This window comes from Ovis canadensis, chromosome 23 (assembly GCF_042477335.2).
Source record: "Ovis canadensis isolate MfBH-ARS-UI-01 breed Bighorn chromosome 23, ARS-UI_OviCan_v2, whole genome shotgun sequence".
NCBI classification, from domain to species: domain Eukaryota; kingdom Metazoa; phylum Chordata; class Mammalia; order Artiodactyla; family Bovidae; genus Ovis; species Ovis canadensis.
The window spans coordinates 19,815,873-19,840,715 of NC_091267.1; the positions used below are offsets into that span (position 1 = coordinate 19,815,873).

The 24,843-nt window shown below is 38.5% G+C and overlaps 1 pseudogene; it reads right to left on the minus strand.

Moving 5' to 3' along the window:
* Nucleotides 1-1,009: 1,009 nt before the first annotated feature.
* LOC138428446 (fibrinogen silencer-binding protein pseudogene) overlaps nt 1,010-24,843 on the minus strand; it is a 28,106-nt pseudogene continuing 4,272 nt past the window's right edge.

Genomic DNA, 24,843 nt, shown 5'->3' on the forward strand with positions numbered 1-24,843 from the left:
TTTGCTATTTTTATTATAAGTAAAATTTTAATTTTGTTCATTAAAGTTTACTGTGATTTTACCATGAAAGAAATCTTTTTCAGACTAAGACATTCAAAATGAATCAACATATTAAATCTCAGAGTCAACATATTGGATTGGCCAAAAATTTAGTTCGGTTTTAAGTAAAAATAAAAGACACATTTACTGAACAACGTATTCACTAACCAAACAAACTTTTTTGGCCACCTCAATATATAACAGCTCCAACAGTATATCTAATTTTGCAGGACCAAAAAAAAAAAAAAAAAAAGGAGGATGGGAGTAACTGACACAATCCCCCTGATTTCACAATCCACCAATTTTTAAAGACAATTTTAATGAAATAAATGTTTCTAATTTTTTTTTTTACCATGGAGGATACTTTAGCGGATTTTTTTCTTCTATGGAACCACAGGGGGTAAAAATTAGAGAGAAAAAAAAAACTGAGTGCTGGTCCTTGCTATGCTATAAAGAGTTTTGGTAAACCAAGTAAATCACTGAGTTTTCCCTTGCCCTCAGTTTTATTACCCTTAAATTGAGGTGGGAAAAGTGTTCTCCAAATACCTTCCATTTTAGTCCCTAAAATTCTAGTCCCTAATATTTTAGTCCCTAAAATTCTAGAATTTATTCCTTCAAAGAATGAAAGCATAAAAATCAGTGTCATATAGACAAGCTTCTATTAAGCTAGTATTGCTTCTAAATTAACCTAACATTAATAAACAGCTTGAACTACATACAGCTTTCAAAGTGTCAATTAAAAATGTTGAAGATTCAGAACTTTGAAAGAATATTTATGTATATACATATGCATTTATATATGTTAATAATCAAAATAAAACATCTTTTGTAAGGCCCAGGAAGACAAAAAATTTATAAGCATGCCATCAGTTTTACTATATCTCAAAGGAAAATTAAATAATCAGAAAATCATGTCAAAAAAGCCTTTTTCATAACAGAGATTAACAATATGTTTTAAGAATATGTACTCTGCTTCAGGATATTCCCAAATGAAACTAATCAGGCCAAAACTAAAATAATCAAATTGCAAGATTGAAAAAAAATCTTAGAGACTATTATATTCAGGTAGATCATGCCGTAGTCGAATTGCTTTCAGCTTCTCAACTTCAATTTTTGCTCTTAGCAGCTCTTCCTCTAGCTGCTGCCTTCTTTTCAATCCATCCCTCTTCTCCTGAACATATAATCCAAAACTTTTTTGATTTTCTAAAATTATCTGATGCTCCTCTTTCAGCATTTGTAGAATCTGAGGATCATACCCTAATTGTGACCTAAAATTTTCTCCACTCTCATGCTGATAAAAATCATCTCTCCTTGGGATAGAAGATGGAGACGATGTCATTCTCATATCAACAGAGGAAAGTGATGGTGACAAAGATCTTTCCATTACAGGCACTAATTCCTGTTCTTCTCTTTGCTCTAAAGTATCACTCTGTTGAGAATTTAAAACCAGTGGAGGAGGGGGCTTAATGTCTTCTTCTTGCTTCACCTCCACTGTAATAGCAACTGGATGGCGGTCCAACATTACCTGTAGTGAACTGGTACCAGCCTGTGCTTCCTCATCCAAGTTTGCACTGTATGATGGAGGTCTAATGCTCTTTTCTAATGAGTCAATTCTTCACACCAAGTGGCCAAAGTACTGGAGCATCAATCCTTCCAATGAATATTCAGGACTAATTTCCTTTACTATTAACTACTTTAATCTCCTTGCAGTCCAAGGAAATCTCAAGAGTTTTCTCCAGTGTCACAGTTCAAAAGCATCAGTTCTTCGGTGCTCAGCTTTCTTTATGTTCCAACTCTCACATCCATACATGACTACTGAAGAAACCATAGCTTTGACTAGATGGACCTTTGTTGGCAAAATAATGTCTCTGCTTTTTAACATGCTGTCTAGGGTGCTCATAGCTTTTCTTCCAAGGAGCAAGCATCTTTTAGTTTCATGGCTGCAGTCATCATCTGCAGTGATTTTGGAGCCCAAGAAAATTAAGTTGCCACTGTTTCCACTGTTTCCCCATCTATTTGCCATGAAGTGATGGGACTGGATGCCATGATCTTAGTTTTCTGAATGCTGAGATTAAGCCAACTTTTTCACTCTCCTCTTTCACTTTCATCAAGAGGCTCTTTAGTTCTTCTTTACTTTCTGCCATAAGGGTGGTGTCATCTGCATATCTGAGGTTCTTGATATTTCTCCTAGCTATCTTGATTCCAGCTTGTGCTTTATCCACCTTGGCATTTTTCATGAAGTACTCTGCATATAAGTTAAATATGTAGGGTGACAATATACAGCCTTGATGTACTCCTTTCCCAATTTGGAACCAGTCCATTGTTCCATGTCTGGTCCTTATAGTTGCTTCTTGACCTGCATATAGATTTCTCAGGAGGCTTGTCAGGTTATCTGGTATTCCCATCTCTTTATGAATTTTTCACAGTTTGCTGTGATTCTCACAAAGACTTGAGTGCAGTCAATGAAGTAGATGTTTTTCTGGAACTCTTTTACTCTTTCCATGAGCCAATGGATTGTGGCAATTTGATCTCTGGTTCTAAATCCAGCTTGAATATCTGGAAGTTCACATACTATTGAAGCCCAGCTTTGAGAATTTTGAGCATTACTTTGTTATCATTCGAGATGAGTGCATTTGTGCAGTAGTTTGAACATCCTTTGGCATTGCCTTTCTTTGGGATTGGAATGAAAGCTGACCTCCAGTTTTCTAGCCACTGCTAAGTTTTCCAAATTTGCTGGCACATTGAGTACAGCACTTTCACAGCATCATCTTTTAGGACATCTCAGCTGGAATTTGAAATAGCCCAGCTTGAATTCCATTACCACTACTAGCTTTATTCATAGTGATGCTTTCTAAGGTCCACTTGACTTCACATTCCAGGATGTCTGGCTGTAGGTGAGTGATCACACCATCATGGTTATCTGGGTCATTAAGATCTTTTTTGTATAGTTCTGTGTATTCTTGCCACTCTTCTTCTTATCTTCAGTTTCACAAGAATGGGGACAAATAAGTAAAGAAAATAAAAATTCCCTACTCTTATGCAACTTAGCTTATATGAGTGAGGCCATAAATGGAATAAACAATAAGCAAAACAAGAATATTATATAATATTTTAAATATGATGTTTACTGTAAAAATAAAGAATAAGGGTATTAAGGATGTTAAAGTAGGAGACATAATGAAGAGAGAAACATTTTCCCAACACTGGAAGGAGGAGAGGAGGTGAAACTTATGTCAGCCTGGCCGGAAAAGCATTCCAGGCAAAGGATACGAACAGTGAAAAGCCAGGGGTATATCCAGGGGTACCTCCAGGAGGGAGATTTTTCTTTTTGAGGAAATTAAGGAAGATGAGTAAGAAGAATAGAGCCAGTGAGACTGGAGTAGAAGTAAATTAGAAAGATGCCACAATTATAATCATAAGAGCTGACAGAAAGCCAGATCACGTAGGGTCACTGGATTAATTTCAAATGTCATGTGAGAGAATAAAAAGCCATTGCAAGATTTCAAGCTGGCTAGTGGCATGACTGACTTATTTTTAAAAGGATTACTCTGGTTGCCTTGCTGAAATAGCTTGGAAGGTGGTGGGAGTGACAAGATTTCGAGAAGGAATAGAAGCTACTGCAATCATCAAGGAAAGCAGTAACGCTGGTTCTGACTAGAGTGACAACAGAGGATGTTAAGCAGAAGCGGTCAGAGTCCTGATATTTTGAAAACCCAGTAGGATGTCCAGACATATTGGAATTTGGGGGGTGTGTGTGTGGATCAACAGAGGAAATCAGGAGTTATTTACTCCTGTTGGGGATTTCTTTCCTTCTAATTGATCTTCCCTGTAACTCAGATGTTAAAAAATCTGCCTACAATGCAGGAGACCCGGGTTCGATCCTTGAGACGGGAAGATCCTCTGGAGAAGGGAATGGCAAACCACTCCAGTATTCTTGCCTGGAGAATCCCATGGAAAGAAGAGCCTGGTGGGCTACAGTTCATGCGGTTGCAAAGAGTCAGACAAGACTGAATGACTAACTACCACTGCTTTCTAGGGCCATTGTCTACTAGGCTGTTGCTACCTTACTAGTCCTACCAAGTCTTCATCGGTTATTTTCTTTCTTGTATTAATAGCTGTTTACAGGGATGTTGGTCTGAAAAAAGTGCCCAACCATTAATGAAAAGAGATGAGAGTCTCTGTCTCTGCAAGTCCTCCAGAGATAGTCTAACTTTTCAACTTAGATTTATAAGGACTTGGAATCTGCTGCTGCTGCGGCTGCTAAGTTGCTTCAGTTGTGACCAACTCTGTGCAACCCCACAGATGGCAGGCCACCAGGCTCCCTGTCCCTGGGATTCTCCAGGCAAGAACACTGGAGTGGGTTGCCATTCTTGGAATCTGAGTCTCAGCTTAATAAGAAACAGAAGTGTTAGTCCTTCAGTTGTGTCTGACACTTTGCAACTCCATGGACTGTAGTCCACGAGGCTCTTCTGTCTCTGGAATTCTCTAGGCAAGAATACTGGAGTGGGTAGCCATTCCCTTCTCCAGGGGATCTTGCCAACCCAGTGATCGAACCCAAGTCCCTACAGGAGGATTCTTTTCTGCTGAGCCACCAGGGAAGCCCATAACAAAACATGGAACTAAGGAAATGGGTAATGTGAAATTAACAATAAGAAACAGGGAAAATGCTAATTTCATATTATCCATTCACTTAGTTCTAGGTGTCTTTGCTAATATATGTTTGTATATATTATGTGTTTGTAGACACATGCACATAAATGTGTATAAACATAGACACACAAACATACACACGGGTATACATATACATTTTTAAATGGCTACCTAAATGCAAGTTCCTTAGAAATTCCACTATTTTTGTTTTAAAGAAGAACAAAAAATTAATACAAATTCTGGATGATGTACCTGGTCTCTTTCTAAGAATACTGGAAATACTGATGATATCCATAAAATAATCCATCAATGATTTCATGGAAATTCAGAATTTTAACTATTCCTGGAATTGGATCAAGAATAAACAAGTAACTTTAGCCTTAGAAGTTACAACAATTAAACTTATCCGCTTTGTCAAAATAATCTTCTCAAAGAGATTATAGTGTAAGTTTTACATCTTCAATTCTTAATAGAAAGGAATAAGACTTCTATAAAATGGACCATTCCATTGTCTCTTAGACAGGAGGCTCAGTGATCTATTTTGGCAATGAGACATATAATGAGGTAGAGAATGATTCACAAAACCCAGAGCTTTCAAGCATGTGCAGCTGCATATTAATGGCCGCATCTGTTATGTTCTGCTAGAGTTCTCTATCTGCAGAAAGTTGCATAACCACTATCAGGAGATTTAAAAGGCTTCCCATTAATTTGCAATGGTAGCAATTAGCAGAGATGATGCTAAGCCTTGCTAGATTTCAAGCTGTCGGGGTCTGGTCATTTAAATGTGTGTGTGTGTGTTTTAATAATGTGTCTTTTTTAAAAAATGAATTTGCACTATCATTGGCTAAACAACTTATATATATGAAAAACACTTTCATGGGTAAAGATTTCATAGACACCTAAGCATATTTATAAATGATATCTGAAGTCTCAGAATTGAACCCATGAGGTATATAATGATCTTGTAAAGAAAGGAAATTAGAGATATATAAGAAATATAAAAATATACTAAGACCAAAATCACTGAGGTCACCAAAATAGTAATCCACTGGGTTAGAAAAATCCTCTAATGAAAGTATGACATGAAGAAAAAAGCACAGAATCAGTTGTCAGGATTCGCCCTACTAAAAATAAAAAAGTATTTTGCAACAAGCAAATCCTGTTTCCTACAATCATCAGGTTTTTATCAGATAGATTTTGAAGCTGAATTAGAAAATATTTTCACATGCTAAAGCTGAAACTCCAATACTTTGGCCATTGGCTGCGAAGAAGTGACTCACTGGAAAAGACCCTGATGATGGGAAAGATTGAAGGCAGGAGTAGAAGGGGAAGACAAAGGATGAGATGATTGGATGACATCACCGATATGATGGACATGAGTTTGAGCAAGCTCCAGGAGTTGGTGATGGACATGGAGGCCTGGTGTGCTGCAGTCCATGGGGTCACAAAGAGTTGGACACAACTGAGCAACTGAACTGACACTGACCGTGATACTGGGATCTCAAAACAGTTACTGAAAGCCAACTATCCAAACTAGGTGAAAGGCTTCACATAATCAAACTGTATTTCACTAGAGTAGAGGAGTGAGTTGTTTTTCTGATTGCTTTATAATTTCAAAGTTGCTAATAATTAGAGCTATTTAACTCAGTACAATATTCATCTAGATGACATCACTATGTCAGTGCACTATTCTGGCTAAAATCCCACTGTTTTAATTGCAGAAACATTCTTTGAATAAAATGCTAAGTTAAAAAAAAAAAAAGAATGACATCAGCAGGATGGCAGAATAGGAGGTCCTGGGCCATTCTTACCCCTTAACCACACAAATTCAGCAAAACTTCACACATTCCCTCCGTGGGAATCTGTGCAACCAGGGCTCCAACTTCACCAGAGAAGGAGCATGTGTCTCATCCATCCTGGATACCTGCTGAGTCTGCACCATCTCGCCACTCAGGGAAGAACAGACAACAGCTGGTAGAGACCATGTGCCCTCCCCCAAGCATAACACAGAGGACCTGAATGAAGAATTCCAGCTCCCAGCTTCTCTCTGTGGAAGACAAGATTGATCGTTTTATCCAATGCTACAGATACCTGACTAGCCAGTCTTGGAGCTCTGGTGAGTCCAACGCAGTCTAACCACCTGGTGGAGAGCAGAGAAGGCAGCTTAGAAAGCAGACAACCTGTCTCTCCCCCAGCTCAGTGCACAGTAAGTGGATAAAGACCGCAGCTTCCTAAAGACTTCTCTGGGACAGAAAGATCTGGGGGAGGCCTTCAGAATCTTTGGCCAGAGAGACAGATGAAGGTCTTTTCCTGAACAAAGCCCATCTATAAAGATGGAGAAGTGTCTGCTAATTGCAGACAAGCTATGAGGCAGGGGACATAAAGGCTAACAAAGAATCTACAAACAGATACATCTTCAAAACTAATTCTAATGAAATGCATGTATTTGATGTACCTCACAGAGAATTAAAGTAACTGTTAAGTAGATGCTTACTAAAGTGAAAGAGATAACAATGCATGAATAATGTGATGATTTCAGAGAGAAAGTACAAAAAAGTATCAAAAAATAATCACAGACCTAAAGTGCATAATAGTGAACTGATACATTCACTATAGGGGTTCAATATCAGACTAGATCAAGCCTGGAAGGAGGTTCTTCCTGACGATGGTACAGACTCTAAAGAATAATGCATCTAAGTCAGGATCAATCCAGCTCTTTGTAACTCTCCCACTGCAGCACTGATCAAGAAGTAAATAGAAAACACCTGAATCTGGAAAGTAAAGGCTTCCTTCATTTGTGTCACACACTTATTCATAGTTACAGTGAAGATATACTCTCTAAATTACCCACGTAATAGGATCTGGCAAATGAGAAGAGTTTAAAACTGGTTACAGCTGATGGTGGTTACAGAACCTGCCAAAGTGGAGGATATAGGTATGACTGGTAGAGGAGAAAATTAATCCGTTCCATAGTCACATGTTTCAATTCTGAAAGTACTGAAAGTCTCCCTGAAAAGTTCTAAAAGGCTACACTGAAAAGTTCTGAAAGTCTGCCTGACCCGTGGCGGATTCATGTTGATGTATGGCAAAACCAATACAGTATTGTAAAGTAAAATAAAGTTAAAAAAAAAATCTTTTACATGCATTGGGAAACCAAAAAAAGAAAAAAAAGAAAGTCTGCCTGAGGTCAACCATATGTCTAGTATTATTGTATCCAATACTCCTATCTGTATCTTTATAATAAACTCACATTATCCAAGAAAAGTCCATAAAGAGTATTCCATGAGACCATAAAATCTTCTTTATCAATAAGGAGGATGAAGGGCTATTTTATTCAAGATGAAATCACAGACAGAAGAGAATTTTAATCTAGATTTCCTTGACTCCATTGAGAAGATTTTTCAAGGTCAAAGTCAGTGTAATTCTCCCACTGCAGCATCAACCAAGAAGAAAAAAGAGGAAGCTTGAATCAGGAAAGCCAAGTATGCATTTATTGTCTGTCACCTCACAATGGAATGAACTCTATGAGGATTGAGATATCATCTGCCCTGGTTGCCCCCAGATTCATAGAACCTAAAAACAGTATTTGGTGCCAATAAATAAATCACTGTTGAAGGGATGACTAGCAAGTTTCAATGAACATTAGCTCATATATCAACATTATCACTTAATCAGAGTGTGGACGGGGACTGAAGCTATGAAATGAAGTTCCTTAGAAGGAAAGCTATGACAAACCTAGACAGTGTATTAAAAAGCAGAGACATCACTTTTCTGACAAAGGTCCATATAGTCAAAGCTATGGTTTTCCCAGTAGTCATGTACAGATGTGAGATTTGGACCATAAAGAAGGCTGAGAGCCAAAGAATTGATACTTTCAAATTGTGGTGCTGGAGAAGACTCTTAAGAGTCCCTTGGATTGCAAGATCAAACCAGTCAATCCTAAAGCAAGTCAACTGAATCTTGTTGGAAGACTGATGCTAAAGCTCTAATACTTTGGCCACTTGATGTGAATGCTGGGAGGGTGAATATACAGGAGTAGGAGGCAGCAGAGGATGAGATGGTTAGATAGCATCACTGACTCAATGGACATGAATCTGAACAAACTCCAGGAGAGAGTGGAGGAAAGGTGAGTCCATGGGATTGCAAAGAGTTGGACGTGACTTTGCGACTGAAAAACAACAAGAGAGTAAGTAAAATACTAGTATTTTCCCTGGATATCCCCCTTTTGTATCCAGAGATCAGAGATCATCTCTCTTGTCATCTCAGATCAATACAACACTGCCCGGCCAACTCACAACTGTGAAGCAACTATCTCTTGGCTGTGAAATCCCTTCATAAAATATATGAACTTTCTTCCATAAGAGAGGACAAATCACCATCAGGGTTCCTCTGAGATAAGCAAGTCTGAAGCAATCTTGCACCTCAAAAGCATTCAAGCAGTTTGCAGAAAGAACTGACAGACACAAGCAGAGGGAAAAGACTGAAAACCCACCATTCTGGAGTCTCTTACTGGGAAGAATTCCTGGGAACAGTCTCCTTGGCTTCACAATCCATATGCACTTCTCTGTGGTACAAGGGTTAATGCTTGAGTCAAGCCTAATATTAAAATTCTATTCAGTAAGTCCCTTTGAGAGATTGTAAGAAATGGTTATTCAATTTAAAATAAAGTTTACATCAGGCATCCCTGGAGAAGGGAAAGGCTACCTGCTCCACTATTCTTGCCTGGAGAATTCCAGTCCATGGAGTCCCAAAGTGGACATGACTGAGTGACCTTCACTTACATCCAGCATAAATGGAGAGGAAGACTGTTTGAAATGAGGGCTCTGTTAGTGGGAACATTCACCTGTGTATATTAACATATTGCTATTTTGTTGTTGTTGTTTACTTGCTAAGTTGTGTCTGACTCTTTTGTAACCCCATGGACTGCAGTCTACTAGACTCCTCTGTTCATGGGATTTTTCAAGCAAATACTAGAGTGGATTGCTATTCCCTCCTCCAGGAGATCTTCCCAACCCAGGAATCAAACCCGCATCTCCTGTATTGGCAGGTGGATTCTTTACCATGGTGCCACCAGGGAAGCTCTCTTGCTGTTTTACATTGACCAATTCATGGCACATCTAAAAAGTCTCATTTAGAATGCTGCACTATTATACAAAGCTCAAGCTTGCCTTTACTATTACTGGATATTAAGCTAATTGTTATAATATAAATTTTGTTGACATCTTAGCAGAAAATTGATTATGGCATAAAAGTATTTGTTCAGTTGGTCTCACATATGGAAAATCTTAATTGTAGAGCTCTTGGACACAGAAATATATCTTCACAGCAGAAGTAATAAAGGATTGATTTTATCGACTAAGATTGCATATAGCATCTGTTACTCAGTATTCAAAGGGTGCTTCCAGCATGCACAGATGGAAACACAAAGCCTTTTCAAAAGTTTCATCATTGTAATGAAGTGTATTTAATAGAGTATGGCACTTTTCAAAAATTATTAAAATATTCATACTAGCGAAATGCTTGGTTAACCTTTTTTAAATGTTCCTTTTGATTACTCTGTATTTTGTAAAGAATATGAAAAATTATTAACTTTAGTATATTACAGTTTACTCTTAAAATTAGCAAAAAACCTCCCCACATTTCCAGGATACCACATTCCCCTAACTGTTTTCATTCCCTTCTCTCCATGCAAATAGCCATGTTTTGAAGGAGACCTGTACCTACACACAGGGAATTGATGTGAGTTTTATGAAGCTTTATGAAGCACATGGACTAATGCAATGGAGTCTTGCCATTTCTTCATGAGATTATCACCGTAAACAAAACAATACTATTCTGGATTAATATTTTTATTCTTTACCAACAATCATTCCTTCCATCTTTTCTAATAATGCATTTTAAAATAAGTATTAATTAGCCAGAGAGCATACTAACACCTGTTATGTTAATAGTCCACTTTTATTTTAGGTTCACAGTTTAAATTTCCAATTTTTTCCCATTGAATTGCCACCCACCATGATAAAGACTCTTTCATGAATGGATGTTTTTCAAGGCAATTTTTCCTTAGGAATAAACATCTGCAGTGAAAAAGAAAAATTAAATCTATATTACTCATGGATCAAAGTAGGTATTGCAATACCAACAATATTTATGAGAACTGCAGCTTAGACACTGGTGATGTCACCAATCTCAGTAGCCCTTAGACAGCTCTGATCATTACACAAGAATTTCAACTGTAAGAGCAAGTAAAAAATCTACACTTTTCCTAAGGATATGAATTTTTCTAACTTGAGAATATCACCTGTACTTCACTTATACTTTAGAAAATATTAAATTGCATGCTTTGGGATGAGCCATACTCTTGATATTGAGAATATTTGTTTTGTATATATGGATAGTTGATAGAAAGCAGTTTAAAGAATAATAAAGTCCCAAGAATTAATTTCAAATATGCTGTTGCTGCTGCTAAGTCGCTTCAGTCGTGTCTGACTCTGTGCAACCCCACAGTCAGTAGCCCACTAGGCTCCTCTGTCCCTGGGATTCTCAAGGCAAGAACACTGGAGTGGGTTGCCATTTCCTTCTCTAATGCATGAAAAGTGAAAAGGGAAAGGGAAGTCGCTCAGTCGTGCCCGACTCTTAGCGACCCCATGGACTGCAGCCTACCAGGCTCCTCTGTCCATGGGATTTTCCAGGCAAGAGTACTGGAGTGGGGTGCCACTGCCTTCTCCACAAATATGCTGTAGATTTTTTAAAATGCAAAGAAAATTAACTTGTACTCATTCAAGTTAAAATGAGGTTGATTTTTCCTTTGTTAGACCTAGGTCTCTGTGTATTTTTTTTATTGAGTCAAGTACATATTTTGCACATTCCCTTAATCTAAGACTGAATACAGAAATCTTCAATATTTAATTATAATCTAGTATATTTTCCAATGTAACTGTCATTCTTTGATTCCTGTTATTGTTTGTCTTATTTTGTGTTTGTCAGTGGGCAAAATAAAAAGAAAATGTTGATATGAGATGACAAAGTCTTTTTAATATTTAAAATATTTTCTCTTTTTTCCAAATTACGTAAAACAAAAGCAAATGATTTTATCATTTAATTCCATAAATACTTAGAACCTTGCTGTGATTTGCCTGCCTTTCAGGATCCCCTTTCATGCATTGGAGAAGGAAATGGCAACCCACTCCAGTGTTCTTGCCTGGAGAATCCCAGGGACGAGGGAGCCTGGTGGGCTGCCATCTATGGGGTCACACAGAGTCGGACATGACTGAAGCGACTTAGCAGCAGCAGAAGGATCCAGCAAGGAACAAACATGAGCCCTTCCCTGAAGAAGCTTGCAATACAGAGAGGGAGAAAGGCCCAGGACTCTAATTCCTGCATCACATAAATGCACACAAGCATTAGAGTTCTTTCTGTTGCTCTGAAACATTACCGAGGAAAGCTCCAAATAAACTTGCCATTTCCTACATTATACTAAGTCGTTGAATCTATTGCATGCCTGCTGCTGCTGCTGCTGCTGCTGCTAAGTCGCTTCAATTGTGTCCAACGCTGTGCAACCCCATAGACGGCAGCCCACCAGGCTCCCCCATCCCTGGGATTCTCTAGGCAAGAATACTGGAGTGGGTTGCCATTTCCTTCTCCAATGCATGAAAGTGAAAAGTCAAAGTGAAGTCGCTCAGTCATGTCCGACTCTTAGCGACCCCATGGACTGCAGCCTACCAGGCTCCTCCATGCATGGGATTTTCCAGGCAAGAGTACTGGAGTGGTGTGCCATTGCCTTCCATGCCTAGGTAATATAAAAATACAAAAAAAAAAAAAAAAAAAGGATGCTGACTTAACAGTGATCTCATGAAGTTTATAATCTTACAAAAAAATATTTCCCCTTCATTACAAAGAAGATTCTGCTTGATGATGTATTGATTTCTCAGGTTAATATCAAAATAGTTCCCATGTAAAAAATTTAAAAATCATCAAGGTTATATATCTTTCAAAAGTATATGCAATAATATTAGGCAACAATTGTGCTTATTCTTTTTCTTTTAATTTAAATTTATTTATTTTAATTGGAGGCTAATAAACTATTTAACATAGAAATAATGCTCCTTTGTGGCAGAACTCTTCTCCCCTTTCTCTTTTGTTGCTGCTTCTGTTCAGTCACTAAGTTGTGTCTGACTCATGGCAACACCAAGGACTGCAGCACATCAGACTTCCCTGTCCTTCATCATCTCCTGGAATTTGCTCAAACTCTAGTCCATTGAGTCGGTGATGCCATCCAATCATCTCATTCTCTGCCACCCACTTCTCCTTCTGCCTTCAATCAGAGGGCATCAGAGTCTTTTCCAACGAGTCAGCTCTTCATATCAGGTAGCCAAAGGACTAACACTGTGTCCTTTGAAAGTGAAAGTCACTCAGTCACGTCCAACTCTTTGTGACCCATGGTCTCTCCAAGCCAGAATACTGGAGTGGGTAGCCTTTCCCTTCTCCAGGGGATCTTTCCAACCCAGGGATCCAACCCAGGTCTCCCACACTGCAGGCAGATTCTTTACCAGCTGAGCCACAAGGGAAGCCTAAGAATACTGGAGTGGGTAGCCTAACCCTTCTCCAGCAGATCTTCCCAACCCAGGAATTGAACCGGGGTCTCCTGCATTGCAGGCAGATTCTTCACCAACTGAGCCATCAGGGATCCTTTGACCCCTGTATAAATCTTGATTTTTAAGAGCTCAGTCAGTTCTATTGGCTGGTGACCAGGTCTAACTGCCACTAGAGCACTTTCTTCAGAATTGCCCCTGTTTTTCTTTAACCTTTCCCTGTTTCTTTCTCTAATAAGCAACACATGCTTGTCTATAGAGTTCCAGTCTCATAGAAGGTGAGGTGACGCTATGATTAATCCAAGTAAACATGGGCTATACATCATGGCAAGAACACAAACTCTTGAACCACAAGAAACTAAATCATTTGGAGCTAATTCTCTCTCATTTATTAACAATCAAAAATTATTTAATTTTCCTGAACCTAAATATACATAAACTATAGATATGACACCCCTAATAGCCGAGTGGTACATGAAATTCAATTAACATTATAGAAAAAAGTAGTGCAATGCCTTACACACGGTCAATTAGTGAGCTAATGTCTTTCCATATCAGATTGTTTTTTAACTGATGATTTCACTTCCTGAAGCTTAAGAAAATGATGGATACCCTTGGTGCCCTGCTAACTAGAAAATAATTTTCATGTGCACTGAACAGTGTATTATTACAACAATTCCTTATATATTATGTATTCTGTTCTTTATTTCTAAGCTTTTAAAGTCAAAGGTAGATTTTTAGATGATGTTACATGAGTAAAACTCCATGACTGACTTGTCACCTAGTAAAAAGCCAGTAATATAATCTGTCATTATAAATAAGGTAGGAGAAGATGAAGGTTCAAATGGGTTTACCATTTCTATTTCATTATGTTCCATTTTAATTGAAAAAAAATGCAACTAATCCTACATGTATTTTTCCACAAAGCCTGCAAGATTGAAAAGTAAATGTGGCATCAATGTGATTTATGCTGCAATGGACTATTTTTCCTAAAAATCTCAATTAAGCTTCCTCTGGGGCTAGCAGTTTTGAAGGAAAACACTGTGCTTTTCCCTTGTGGCCTCCAGTAGAAATATTCTAAAGTTAACTAACACTTTTTCTTTGTAGCATCATATAGGAATACAGAAGGGCTAAAACCTTGAGATGTGTCAAATTACTTTTGGAAATAATGACTTGTTGCCATGGTAACCTAGAACCTAACGAATCTATCACAAGATCTCAGTCCAGGTAGGAAATGAACTGCACTGGAGATTTTAAAACAGTGACTCAGTTGCCTGAATCAGAAATGAGTTTCTTTTTTTCTTCAAGAATTAGATAACAGAGCATCATCTAGCAAATGAACCCTTGAGTCAGGTTTAGTTATTTTTCTCCCCCAAAAATGGAGAATTACTATGTATAGAACTGATTTTAAAAAAGGATGTTGGCAACACCTTCAAGGTCATCTTTAAACATTGGTCCTTTTTTTATTGTACTTACACTGTCACCTGACAGACATCAGAAGTTTCTTATGTCCAGGAAGGGCACTCATGTTAGAGTGATGGTACCACCTTTAATATATCTTAGACTGAGCTTGACTGTTAATTAAAGGAACAACACAGGGACAAGTAGGTAGAGGAATACACTCTTACTCGTAGAGACCAGCAATGACGTCTATCCTACCAGCGGGGAGAAAGGATTGACAAAAGTGTGCCTGGTGTACGACTCAGTAGATTCTCAAGACAAATCATGGTTTCAGCACTGAATGCTCCAGAAAGATGTGCAGGATGGAAAATGCTATGTCACAACTGAAGCACACGGATTGAAGAGCTTTCACGGCTGCTGCCTACCCAGGGCCTGATGCCCCTGCCGCCTACCCAAGGCCTGACACCCCGGGGATATTTCTTCTTCTCCTTAAAGCAACTTTGACTGACCCCAGGTGGGAGGCATCATGTCTCATCAGAAACCCATATAACAATCCCAAATTGCTTCTGATATTGGAGTCTATACAGTTTGTTCAAGTTTCCATAATGACGAATAGTGAAACTAAGGGTAAAACTAAATGTGAAATAGTTCAAGAATATTTCAAGAATAAATAATACAATAATACAATGATCCCTCTGCTCTTGGGATCTCTTTGCCTACTAAACGTGCTGCATAACTTCCCAGGGGATATTCTCTGATTCCACGGCTCCCAGGAGATAGTTGTCAGTATACATCAACCACCACCCGAGTCCACATCATTAGTCTGGCGAGCTGAAGCAAAGCTTCGTAGGTTAGAAGGGAGCCATGGAGGGAAGTGTGGAGAGCCTCCAACTTTCACTTGCCTTGGGTAGCTGGAACCTTAGCAACCCAAGATACTTTAGAAAAATGAAAGCCAGGAAAAATTGAACCTCCTTTGCCCACGTAGACCATTCTATGTTGGAATATACAAGCATTTAAAAAAAAAAAAAAGTTAAAGCTAAAACAAAGCCCCAAACCAAAACCAAACTAAATTCAGTGATTGAACTTATATGAACTCTAGGAAGAAATCCCTCTGTATTCTTTGGAACAATAAAGTATCAACTCAACAGTTACAATTGTATCTCTTTCTATTCAAGTTAAAAGAAAAAAAAAATTGACTCAAATGCTGAAGAAACAAAGACAAACATAAAAAACCTATTTGACCTGAAAGAAGGTACTGTAGAGAAAAAAACCTAAATATAGATATTTTGGGAGCCGTGCAACCTCCTAACCTCCTTGTGACAGAGCCACAGTTCTCTGATAGCTCCAGAGAAGTACTTATTCTAGCCAAAGAGTTCTGCAAAGAGTCGCTGGAGGAACATTTATTAGAAGAAAGGTGTAGAAATAATTTGGATAAAGTTAGGGACTTATTAGAAGTAAACTCCTGCTTTCAAAAGTGTTAGGGTGTTTTAAGAAAGTAACATAAGTAAAAGCTCAGAGATGTCAGGCAGGTGGTATAAGACTTACGTTTAGGAAGAAATACATTTTTAACATTGTTAGGAGATGGAAGTGTTTAAAATGTACCCAAATGAGAGGGGGAAAAAAAGTCCTTCACAAGAGCAATAAGAACATGGGCCAAATAATAAGTAGTTAGGGGTGTGAATGACTGAATGATTAGACATAGAGTAATGAATACAGTAAATAGTCTAGGGATATTTTGAGCATCTGGACTGACCATAAATTTAAAAATTTTAAGAAATAAGGAAGGTAATATGTGTTCTATTTTGAAGCACAGTGGACCTAAGGTATCTTTAAGACATCCAAAAGGGGACAAAGATCAGCCAGTCTGAATTTAAGAGAGGACAAAAAGATAAAAGATTTGAGAGACACAAGGATCCATGGTTATAAAACCCACGTGGAAAATGACATGAACTTAGCTTGGGCCTATAAAATAAGATCTAAATTTCAATTTCAGCTTGAAGATATAGAACGCTGCAGTTAGGTCCCTTCCACCCACACAAGGAAAACAGAAGGAAAAACATATGATGCTCTTGATTGCATGATAGAACGGAGAATGCAGAGAAGCACTTACGCCATACGATAGACAAGCACCTCACACAATCATAACCTAAGCTGAAATAAATGGTAACATGGCAGAAGAAATACAAGGGAGTGACTGGAGTACGTTTCTGTAAAGTTATATTGCTGCATGTAAAGTAGTTTGCAGTTGTATGAAGGGTTCTCAGATTAATTATTTTTTGCTTCTTGTGCTTTTTGCTTTCCTATTATGCACATGTTAACTTTTAAGAAATAAATGTCATTTTAAAAATCTTAAAAATATATACATTGCAACCCTAAAACAATCATTTTAAAAGTTTCCTCCAAAACACAAATCTGATAAATCAATAGAAGAGACTAAATGGAGTCATAAAAACTCACTTAAAATGAGAGGACAGAAAAAGAGGAAAAATGATACAGTGAATAGATCATAGCTAGCAAGATGGTAGGTTTTAAGCCAACTTTATCACTAATTATTTTATATGTAATGCTCAAAATTATCTAAGCCAGGCTTCAGCAATACATGAACCGTGAACTTCCAGATGTTCAAGCTGGTTTTAGAAAAGGCAGAGGAACCAGAGATCAAATTACCAACATCTGCTGGATCATGGAAAAAGCAAGAGAGTTCCAGAAAAAACATCTATTTCTGCTTTCTTGACTATGCCAAAGCCTTTGACTGTGTGGATCACAATAAACTGTGGGAAATTCTGAAAGAGATGGGAATACCAGACCACCTGACCTGCCTCTTGAGAAATCTGTATGCAGGTCAGGAAGCAACAGTTAGAACTGGACATGGAAAAACAGACTGGTTCCAAATAGCAAAAGGAGTACGTCAAGGCTGTATATTGTCACCCTGCTTATTTAACTTCTATGCAGTTAACTTTCTAACATCATGAGAAACGCTGGGCTGGAAGAAGCACAAGCTGGAATCAAGACTGCAGGGAGAATTATCAAGAATCTCAGATATGCAGATGACACCACCCTTATGGCAGAAAGTGAAGAGGAACTAAAAAGCCTCTTGATCAAAGTGAAAGAGGAGAGTTAAAAACTTGGCTTAAAGCTCAACATTCAGAAAACTAATATCATGGCATCCGGTCCCATTACTTTATGGGAAATAGATGGGGAAACAGTGGAAATGGTGTCAGACTTTATTTTGGGGGGCTCCAAAATCACTGCAGATGGTGACTGCAGCCATGAAATTAAAAGACACTTACTCCTTGGAAGAAAAGTTATGACCAACCTAGATAGCATATTCAAAAGCAGAGACATTACTTCTCCGACTAAGGTCCGTCTAGTCAAGGCTATGGTTTTTCCTGTGGTAATGTATGGATGTGAGAGTTGGACTGTGAAGAAAGCTGAGCGCCGAAGAATTGATGCTTTTGAACTGTGGTATTGGAGAAGACTCTTGAGAGTCTCTTGGACTGCAAGGAGATCCAACCAGTTCATTCTGAAGGAGCTCAGTCCTGGGTATTCTTTGGAAGGAATGATGCTAAAGCTGAAACTCCAGTACTTTGGCCACCTCATGCGAAGAACTGACTCACTGGAAAAGACTCTGATGCTGGGAGGGATTGGGAGCAGGAGGACAAGGGGACGACAGAGGATGAGATGGCTGGATGGCATCACTGACTCAATGGACGTTAGTTTGAGTGAAGTCTAGGAGATGGTTATGGACATGGAGGCCTGGCATGCTGCGATTCATGGGGTCGCAAAGAGTCAGACATGACTGAGCGATTGAACTGAACTGATTTTATATGTGAATATTTTAAACAAACCAGTTAAAAAATAGCCAGTCAGTTCAGTTTGTCGCTAAGTCATGTCCGACTCTTTGCAACCCCAGACTTGCCTGTCCATCACCAACTCTTGGAGCTTGGTCAAACTCATGTCCATCAAGTCGGTGATGCCATCCAACCATCTCATCATCTGTCATCCCCTTCTTCTCCCACTTTCAATCTTTCCAAGCATCAGGGTCTTTTCCAATGAGTCATTTCTTCACGTCAGGAGTCCAAAGTATTGGAGTTTCAACTTCAGCATCAGTATTTCCAATGAATATTCAGGACTGATTTCTTTTAGGATGGACTGGTTAGATCTTCTTGCAATCCAAGGGACTCTCAGGAGACTTCTCCAACACCACAGTTCAAAAGCATCGATTATTTGGTGCTCAGCTTTCTTTATAGTCCAACTCTCACATCCATACATGACCACTGGAAAAATCATAGCTTTGGCTACACAGACCTTTGTTGGCAAAGGAATGTCTCTGCTTTTGAATATGCTGTCTAGGTTGGTCATAGCTTTTCTTCCAAGGAGCAGGTGTCTATTAATTTCATGGCTGCAGTCACCATCTGGAAAAGGCAATGGCACCCCACTCCAGTACTCTTGCCTGGAGAATCCCAGGGACAGGGGAGCTGGTGGGCTACTGTCTATGGGGTCGCACAGAGTCGGACACAACTGAAGCGACTTAGCAGCATCAGCAACAGCAGCAACAGTCACCATCTACAGTGATTCTGGAGCCCAAGATAATAAAGTCTGTCACTGTTTTCATTGTTTTCCCATCTATTCACCATGAAGTGATGGAACCGGATGCCATGATCCAGTTAAAAAAAAAAAAATAGCCAAATTGGAAATAAGAGTAATACCCTGATATATACTGTGTACAAGAAACCTACATTAAGCATCTAAGGATTTTGGAGGTTAGAAGTTAATGCATGTAGAATAATAAATGATTCAAAACTAAACTAAAGAAAACTGGAATAGCTCTACTAATTTCCCAGAGAAGGAAATGGTGACCCACTCCAGTACTCTTGCCTGGAGAATCCCATGGAGGGAGAGGCCTGGTAGGCTGCAGTCCATGGGGTCGCAAAGAGTCAGACATGACTGAGCGACTTTACTCACTTACTCACTCTACTAATTTCAGACCAGGTAGATTTCAGATCAATGGAAATTGTTAGGAATAATGAGGGGCATGACATGATAAAAATGAGTCAGTTCTCCAAGAAACATAATCCTGCATAAGTACACACTCAAAAACAGAGGTTCAAAATTTATAAGGCAATGAATTGATGTATTAGAGAGGAGAAATGAGACACATCTATTAATTTATTTGAAGATTTTAGCACTTTTCTCTGATAACTGATACAACATGTAAGGAGTAAATTAGTGAGGGTTATAAATGACCTGAACAGCATTCTCAACTACCTTAACTGACATATTTGAAAAGGGAAAGAAACGGTAGTCGCTCAGTCATGTCTGACTCTCTTGCAACCCCGTGGACTGTAGCCCACCAGGCTCCTCTGACCATGGGATTCTTTCTCTAGGCAAGAATACCATAGTGGGCTACCATACCCTGCTCCAGGGGATCTTACCCACGCCAGGATTCAAACCCAGGTCTCCTGCATTAGAGGCAGATTCTTTACCCTCGTAGAGGGAAGCTAATAGAACACCCCATTTAATAACACAGGAAACATTCTTCTCAAGTTCACAGAAAATATTATCCAAATAGATAATTTTCTGGTCCATGACACATATCCTAAATGAATTTTTAAATAGAAATCATATAACATATGATCTTACACAGGGTACTTGAATTAAGATGTGTATCAACAAAGGAAAGGGCTTCCCAGGAGGCACTAGTGATAAAGAACCTGTCTGTCAATCCAGGAGACAAAAGAGACATGGGTTTGGTCCCTAGGTTGGGAAGATCCCCTGGAGGAGGGCATGGTGATCCACTCCAGTGTTCTTGCCTGAAGAATCCCCATGGACAGAGGAGCCTGGCAGGCTGCAGTCCATGGGCTCACACAACTGAAGCGACTTAGCCCAGGCACACAGTACATCACCAATAGAAATAAATCTAACAGTCTCCCAAAATTCAGAAAGTAAACAACACACTTCTAAATAATGCATGAGTCAAAAAAGAAGTCTCAGAGAAACTACAGAAAAATTCTTTGAAGTAAATGAAAATAAAAATATAACGTCTCAAACCTTGTGGAATGCAGCTAAGTCAGTTCTTACAGGGAATTTTTATACTAAATGCATGAATTAGAAAAGAAGAACTACAATTAATCACCCTTAGCTTTTATCTTAGGAAATAAGAGAAAGAACCCATTCAATCTCGTACATGTGATTGAAACACACATGATGGCGTTTCATTCAAGCACATCAGTATGCGCCCCTGTTGGTGATATGTTTGAGAGGACAAGATGGGGTAGTAAGCAATGCTTGATTCATCCTATGAATTTTTTTAACTGAGGGGATTAACGGTTGTGTTTTCAAGAAAACATTTTGAAAGAAAAAATAATGTGACATTACTGAAGCAACTGCAATGTGAAACTCTGGCCCTCTCACTCCAGAACAGGCCTTTTGATATCCTACCTTCAAATGAAATTCAGCCTCAGAAAGTTCTCTCTATAGATTCTCACTGTGGCAGAAAACACTGTTAAAAGCAAGTTTGACTCTTATGTGTGTATTAAGTGCTGCCTAACTTAAAGGATTTATCTCTTTAGGGAATAAAAAGCAAAAAAATAAAAGACATTTTGGTTTTCAGGTCCACACAGATCCCTTGAGGACAGGACACTGTTTTTCTCTCTCCAGCATCAGCAATGAGCCTGAAAAGTATCTGTCAGGCAATAAGTACCTGGGGAATACATACATCAATTTCTATTTATCCTGATTTCTCACTTAGAGCATTAAGAGCAGGTCTATGACATTAGTGACATTCTGAAAACACTCTCCCTAGGGTAGTAGCAGTCTTGTCAGCTGCACAGGAAGGTGCCTAACTTTATGAGAAAATCATGGGAAGTACAAAATATATCTAATCAAATTGTATCAAATGTGCCTTCTTAGGTATTAGTTTCAACACTACCATCTACTGATGTCACTTGCAAGATTTCTGATCATTCCCTCAATATACACAGCTGATATGATTCATTTCTTGTATTAATCAATGATACTCCTCACATTGGGTAAATAGTATTGTACAATATTATACAAATTGTACCACTAAGCAACCCAATATAGTAATATCCTCATTAATGGCAAAGAAATATGAAATAAAGCAAAATTATTCTTCAGAGCAAAGTCAAATAGGTTTGATAAATACAACTTAATTTTAGTCTTTCGATTGATATTTTGCTGATATGTGGCACACTGCATCTGGGTGCAGGAGAAAGGCTTTGTAACTGGGGATAACGTTTTTTTGAATTGTATAAAACTCATTAGAATTGGAACTATAAACATATTGCTTCCCTGGTGGCTCAGCAGTAAAGAATCTGCCTGCCAATGCAGGACACATGCATTCAATTCCCGGGTCAGGAAGATCCCCTGGAGGTGGAAATGGCAACCTCCTCCAGTCTTCTTGCCTGGGAAATCCCATGGAATGAGTAACCTGGCAGGCTACAGTCCACAGGGTCCCAAAGAGTTGGATACAACTTAGCATCTAAACCACAACAATATAAATATATTCATTTTAGTCACTCAGTCGTGTCCAACTCTTTGCGACCCCATGAATCGCAGCACGCCAGGCCTCCCTGTCCATCACCATCTCCCGGAGTTCACTCAGACTCACGTCCATCGAGTCAGTGATGCCATCCAGCCATCTCATCCTCTGTCATCCCCTTCTCCTCCTGCCCCCAATCCCTCCCAGCAGATGTCTTTTCCAATGAGTCAACTCTTCGCATGAGGTGGCCAAAGTACTCGAGTTTCAGCTTTAGCATCATTCCTTCCAAAGAAATCCCAGGACTGATCTCCTTCAGAATGGACTGATTGGGTCTCCTTGCAGTCCAAGGGACTCTCAAGAGTCTTCTCCAACACCACAGTTCAAAAGCATCCATTCTTCTGCGCTCAGCTTTCTTCACAGTCCAACTCTCACATCCATACATGACCACTGGAAAAACCAGAGCCTCAACTAGATGGACCATTGTTGGCAAAGTAATGTCTCTGCTTTTCAATATGCTCTCTACGTTGGTCATAACTTTTCTTCCAAGGAGTAAGCGTCTTTTAATTTCATGGCTGCAATCACCATCTGCAGTGATTTTGGAGCCCCCCAAAAATAAAGTCTGACACTGTTTCCACTGTTTCCCCATCTATTTCCCATGAAGTGATGGGGTGCAGTATAAGGTATATACACTGTATATACTAATGCTGTGATCTTTACATTTGTCCTTCCGATAAATGCTGTCCTTAGAGCTTTTCATGAACTAGTCATATTTGAGGAAGCTGATTGAAATGGTGACTTTTGCAGTCAGCACACATCGTCTTAATATTCCTATTAACACATGAGCCATCTGGCATACTGCAATTTCCCTGAAAACTAAGGCTCTTTCTTCCTGTTTTCTGTTTATTTTAGCTGGAGCACTTTTTTTTTCTTTGACAGTGAAACAGTTACATTTAAAAATAAAAACATTAAGTCAGGTTTTTATGAAAACAGAAAAACAATACGAAATGAGGTGAAAAATATTTCCACTAATTTAAAGCTTTCTCTGAAAACAGAAAGCCATGAATTTTAAATTCTGTTTATAAATCTCATTTTCAAAATAATGTTATTTGACTGAAAGAAAATTCTTGGCCATAGCCTCTAAATTTTTTAATATTCATGTTTTGCTATTTATTTTCCTTAATCTTATTTCTTCTCTCTGCTTAATATTAAACATAACTTCCTTATCCATGTCTTTGCTGTTATTATTTAGTGGCTAAGTCGTGTCCAACTCTTTGTGACCCCACAGACAGTAGCCTACCAGGCCCCTCTGTCCATGGGATTTCCCAGGCAAGAATACTGGACTGGGTTGCCATTTTCTTCTCCAGGGGATCTTCCCAACCCAGAAGTTAAACTCACATCTCCCACATAGCAGGCAGATTCTTTACTGACTGAGCCACCAGGAAAGCCATCTCCACATCTTATACTTTTCTATTTTTTTGCTAATAGACCTTCACATTAAGTTCTATAATTTGGGTTCATTATTAAAAACTGGAAGCATTTAGTATTTTTATAATTAATTAAGTCTGCTCTTTGCCTAGAAATGCAACACATAGTATTCATGGGTTTACTGAATAGATGATTTCAAGATCCCTGATTAGACACCTCCAACCTACCTTCATGCAAATTTTAAAAGTACATCTATTTCTCAAGAAAACTTTATTTTTCCTCTCAGAAAGTTATCACAGTATGAGGGCTTTGCTGACACAAGATATTTTGTTGTCATGTGTTAGAATGTATGATAAATCAACAAATCACTAGGGTGTGAACAGTCTCCCCAGGGGTTGTGAATTTTAGCTGGGTTCTTCAATTCTACCTTCCATTTTGATACTTTACAGTTCTATTTTCTGAATGACTTTTACTAAATCACTGAGTTTTTCAATTATACCAGTTTCTATTTTTTCCCACTTCTATAAATTTAGTTCTAACACTTATTTTGTACTTCTGAATCTTGACACTATTTGTTTATTTCAACACCTTTAACATCTTGCTCTATTTTTTCTCCTATTATTTTTATTTCACAGATATTTGTCTCTTAAGAATCATCTACTAGGCAATATGTGGAATATTTTATGAATATTAGTTCATTATTCAATAATAAATCTTGCCTGGTGACTTAGCTGATGACCTAACTAAAAGACTGTGATGAAAGGAACTGAAGATGACACAAACAGAAAGTTGGAAAGATACACTACGCTCAGACACTGGCACTGCGTTATTAAAATGAGCACACTACCCAAGGCAATATACAGATTTACTACAATCTCTACGAAATACCAACGGCATTTTTCACTGAACTAGAACAAAATAATTTTCACATTTTTATGGAAACACAAAAGACCCTAAATAGTCAAAACAGTCCTGAGAAAGAATATAGCTGAAGGTATCAATAACCTCAGATGACACCACCCTTATGGCAGAAAGTGAAGAGGAACTAAAAAGCCTCTTGATGAAAGTGAAAGAGGACAGTGAAAAAGTTGGCTTAGAGCTCAACATTCAGAAAACTAAAATCATGGCATCTGGTCTCATCACTTCATGGGAAATAGATGGGGAAACAGTGGAAATAGTGTCAGACTTTCTTTCTTGGGGCTCCAAAATCACTGCAGATGGTGACTGCAGCCA